We start from the raw sequence: 5,147 nt of genomic DNA, 5'->3' as shown, positions 1-5,147 counted from the left end.
TGCCTTGCAAGGGCAGGGCCCCAGTGATCTCCCGTAAGGTGCCAACCCTTCAAGGTGCCACTGCCTTTAACTGTCACCCCAAGGGCCAAACTTCCAGCACCGGAACCTTGAGGGACACGTAAACCATACCCAGCAGCTGCGTCCCCTCAGATCCACTGTAAGAAAGAGCCACTCCTGTCTTTTCCCACTTCTGGAGACCACCAGTGTCCCTTGGCTCATGGCCCTTCCTCCACCTTCAGTTCCCAGCCCCACGTCTGCCATGGATCTCTCCTCTCTCACCCGGCCTCGCTCGCCCTCTTCTTGGGCCCTTATGATGACGGGCAGAACCCCGGATGACCCAGACCCATCTCCTCTCGAGACCCTGCACCATCACACCTGCAAAGCCCCTTCTGCCCTGGAAGACGACGCTGTCATGGGTGCTGGGGGCAGGAAAGGACCTTCTGGGGAGCATAATTTTCCAACCATGTTCTCTGAGAAGATGTCAAGATGAGGTTGAGAGGCAGGAGCCAGGGGGACCATGGGCTGACCTCCACACTGGAGAGGGGAGGGGAGGAGGGCCTCAGGTGGCCACGAGAGTCTACGGGAGATGCAGCCAGGCCAATGGGGACCCCTGCGCCAGTGGCCAGTGGAGCAGCGGCTTCCTGCTGAGTCTCCCTTCATCTCCCAGAAGGGTTCAGTTCAGGCTGGAAGTGGCTCTTGAGGGGCTGGACTCTGTGCTGACATGGCAGTGGCGCAGAGCAGAGCAGCTGGGACCAGCAGCCAGTCACACTCTGTGGCAGGAGCCTGGGGGGCGGGGTGCTCATGGCAGAGGTTCCTAGCACAGGCTCTGGCCTGAGATGCCATAGGAAGATGGTGGCCCTGGGTTCCGGGGAGGCTAGGCAGGGGGAGTGGCTGTGGTTCCAGGGGGAGGCCCAGCCTCGAACCCCTGGGAGTAGGGGATGCCCCACCCAAGGGAGTGCCAAGGACACCTCAGGATTTCTTCTGGGTCTGTGTGGGAAGCTCGCCAGCTCATTCTCAATGTAAAGAAATATATGTTGGAGTCCACATCCTCTGCCACTTACTTAGTGGCCATTTGTGAAGAAAACCTCTTACCCCTGCAGTCTCATAAAATGGTCTCAATTAGAATTTTCCATTCTAAACCTGGGCTGGATGATATAGGATTCTCTCTCTCTTTTTCATTCTTGTTACATTATCACTGGGATATGGATATCCTTCAAAGACTTGAAGTCAGACTAATAGGATGTCCACCTGTAAGGACAAATATATGCACATATATGTTCCGGAATGATCTCTGAATCTGAGAACAAGGCAGGCAGCCAGCTGGCAATCATGCCCTTACTCTACACTGTTACTCTTTGCAGACATTGCTAATTGATCACAGGACAATGCCCGGTGGGCTGGACCTTATCCCAACATAGGGTGATCGTATCATTGACAATGAACAGTGGAACACCTTCAAGAATGCCAAGGGACGTGGCTAATAAGTATGTCTGAATCATTTATAAACAGAGATGACTGAGAGGAGCAGCTGCTTGGACATTCCACATCAACATCTATTCCACCCTGTGTTACGGGCAGCCATTACCAATCGCCCACAGATGGGCACACGAGAGCCGCAGGATTTGCCTCCCAGGTGTGGCCCGGTGTGACTTTGAGGGACAATGTGCCCTCTAAGGACACGTGGCTCAGGCCACCTCTTCTTTCAGGATGGAGTTCTGCTGGAATTACCCCGAGGAGTGCAGGGGCCACCCAGCCCTGCAAGGAGTGACCTGCCGTTGGTTCTGCATCCTGAGCCTCCATGACGGACGAAACCTGAGGAGGTCTGCGGGCCTTGTGATTCACAGGACATCCTCAGGAGAGGGCTGTGCACACCTCTGTCCCTGAACCCTGACTTTGGAAGTCCTTTCTGGTCCCTTGAAGGACAGGCAGGCACTCTTCACCATGCCATGGGGGACAAGCTTAGGTGGAGTGATTTCCAGAAGGGCTCCCACTCAGGGTGGCAGGCATCCTGGGTTTGGCCTCACGTTCTGACCCTGTTGCCGTCATTGTGGTTACAGGGAGCTGGGGCTGTGGGGCTCCCCCACCCCTGTCCCTCTCATCTGAGGATTCCCAGGGATGCCCACAGGTCACAATGAAGGGGGATCAACAGACTTCCACTGCGTAGAAGTGACCTTGGTGGACAGTTTCCACCTCCTCAATCCACAGCTGGACAAACCGAGGCTCAGAGGGCTGCTCCTTGCTGGAGGTCACTGGACCAACTCAAGCCCCGAACTCCAGGCTCCTGCCTCCTTCTTCTCTTTAGCCCTATCTGAACCATCTGGGAAATGGGTACAAAGAAGACTGGTTTTCTGAGTCAAGATAGCTTTCTGTGTCTGGTAGAAGTTGCTAAGAGGCTGGAATAAAGACTCAAAAGCCCGATTCTAGCATGAAGGGACCAAAATGAACATTTATCCATCTCCTACTATATGCCAGGGTGGTTCTACACTGACTTAATACAAATGCCTCATTTGGGTACCAGGGATGGAATGCAGGAGCACTCGACCACTGAGCCACCTCTCCAGCTCTATTTTGTAGTTTATTCAGAGACAGGTCTCACTGAGTTGCTTAGGGTCTCGCTTTTGCTAAGGCTGGCTTTGAACTTGCAATCCTCCTGCCTCAGCCTCCTGAAAAACTGGGATGACAGGTTTGTGCCATTGCACCCAGCACAAATTGCTTCTTAGATTCCCCAGCTCCTACAAGGCAGGACCTCTGCCCATTGCACAGATGGGGAAACACACTCAGAGGGCACCAGATTTCCTGCGACAGGTCGAGGCAGCAGGGTGTAAACCTGGGCCTGGCCCGGGACGGGACTGTGTCCCATCACCTGCAGCTTCCCGGAGCTGCTCAGCAGGAGCTGCTCCCATTTAGCCTTTTCCCAAAGCCTGCTGAGTCTCCAGATGAGATGCCTTATAAATATGTAGGACACAGAAGAAGGAGTGCATCAGGGGCTGGGGACAGAGGTGGCAATTCATGAGCCTGCCTGACATCGCCGGTCTCTACTGTGTCCTGAGCATGGCCACATTACTGAGCTGATTCTCATGGAGACAATCATTTTACAGATGGGGAAACTGAGGTTCAGAAAGCGGGGACCACAGAACAAGGAGAGGGTCAAGCCAGGACTCGGCCTCCCTCCCACACTGGGGTTCTTCCTGGTTCACCTCCGTGGGGACAAGGCCTAGGTAAGGACAAGGCCTCGGTGGGGACAAGCCTGGGCTGCTCTCAGGTTCCCCAGGGCTAGTAAAGAATGGTGCACACCCTGTTCCTGGCTTGTCCCTGGTCGGCCTCTGAATGGGCCACCATGGAAGACAGCTGGAGAGGGATATGTCTTCCAGACTGATGAGCACCATTATCGCCCCTTCAAAGTGCTGATCATCGTGCAGGCGCGGAGCAGGCCCGGGAGATGGATGGCGCCTTCCGCCTCCCCTGCTGCACTCAGGTCTGTCCATGAGGAGCCTGGAGCAGCCGGATCCCCTCAGAGGCTACCCTTGCTTCCGATGCCACATCTGGACTGGGGCATGCTGACCCCACTCAGGCCTTCTCCCCTCTGCCCGTGGGAGCTCAGTGGACAGCAGGCTCAGTGGGCAGCAGGCACCAGCTTGGAGCCACTGCCTGTCCTGCCAGTCAGACCAGGGCCTGGCATTTAAATAAAGCCATCGTGACCAAGAAATCCTAGTAACAAGAGCGACCTGGACGGTGAGCCTGGAGCGCTCAGCCGGCCATTAAGATCTCTGTGGTCTGCACTTCTGAGAACGAGCAATGGAGCCTCAGTGCCAGGAGTCAGGGCCCAGGCGGGGCTGGGATGGGAACTGGGTCAGGAGCCATGGTGCTTCCCTTTCTGGCCCTGGGCTTCCATGCTGGTGGTGGCCTGGCCTCCTGCCGAGGGCCCTTCCTTGACCTTGGACTCTGCATGAAAGCTGCGCTCGGCAGGGCGAGCAGAGGACATGGGGTGAGACTCCAAGCTGGACTCTCTACCTGGTACCACCAGCATGGTCTGAATCTGTGGGTGGGCCTGAGGGTCCCCAGGTTGCAGACAGGAAACAAAAGCTTCCTGGATGAGGAGACCCCTGCCCTGCCCCCAGCCCAGACCCCCCACTAGAGAGGACGGGCACCCCATAGACTCAGCGGATGGGAGCTGCCAGGTAGGCAGCAAGTCCCAGCTGCTGTGACCTCAGCTTCCTCCTCTGCAGAGAATCCCGTGGGATTCTGGGAGAAGGGGGAGGATCAGGATAGCAATCTGTGGTGGTCCACGGCCCTGCCCCTCCCCTTCCTCCCCCTCCTCTACCCACTCCACCCTCAGCAGTGCCCAGACACCTAGGAAGAGGGACACAGATACCAGTCGCGTCCCCCTCCAGGGCTGGGCTGCTCCCAGGGGCCTTCTGAGGACAGGGCTCAGTGACCTCCCTGCAATCTTCTGGGTCAGGACAGAGGGTCACCAGGTCAAGACCCCTCGCCATGGCCGTGCTTCACCTGCCACGTCAGGCTCACCTTGGGAAACCTGAGCCCCAAGTCCAACCACAGTACGGGCCTGTCCTCTCCCTGGGCCTCTGTTCCCAGGCCTGTGGAATGGGGAGACTGTATGTGCCTCCTGACTATCTGGGGTCCCCAGGAATTCTGGACCTCGAGGGGGGCTCAGGGGATCTATTGGCACAGGAGGGTGGCATCCGAGTTGGGGGGAGGTTGAGGTTCCAAGTGGTGGCTTGGACAGGGCCACGGGTGACACCTCTCCCCTCTAAGCCTTGCCCTGACTTCTGACATGCAGGTGAACTTGAAGGTGAACTTGAAATGTCCCCAAGCCATGAGCTCCCTGGGGCCCAAATCCAGTTCATCCCTGTCCCAACCCAGTCGCCTGTGGGGCTCTCTAGCCAGCTCCTGAGCTCCCCATGAGTTCCGGGCCAGGGTGGCCCTGGCCAGGCCTTCTCATGGGGGATTTGTCTGTGGGGTTTTAAGTCCATCATTTCCTGAACGGGCGCATGTCCAGGAGACACCTGGAGTCGGTGTTCAGGCACAGCATGGGAATCGACCTGCTGGCTGCCTACGTCACAGGGCCCTGTGCAAATAGGCCACCCGAGTTCCCATTCAAACATCCTTTAGGTGGATCTCAAGCCTAA

This window comes from Sciurus carolinensis, unplaced genomic scaffold (assembly GCF_902686445.1).
Source record: "Sciurus carolinensis unplaced genomic scaffold, mSciCar1.2, whole genome shotgun sequence".
Lineage (NCBI taxonomy): Eukaryota > Metazoa > Chordata > Mammalia > Rodentia > Sciuridae > Sciurus > Sciurus carolinensis.
Note: the sequence above shows the minus strand (reverse complement) of the source record.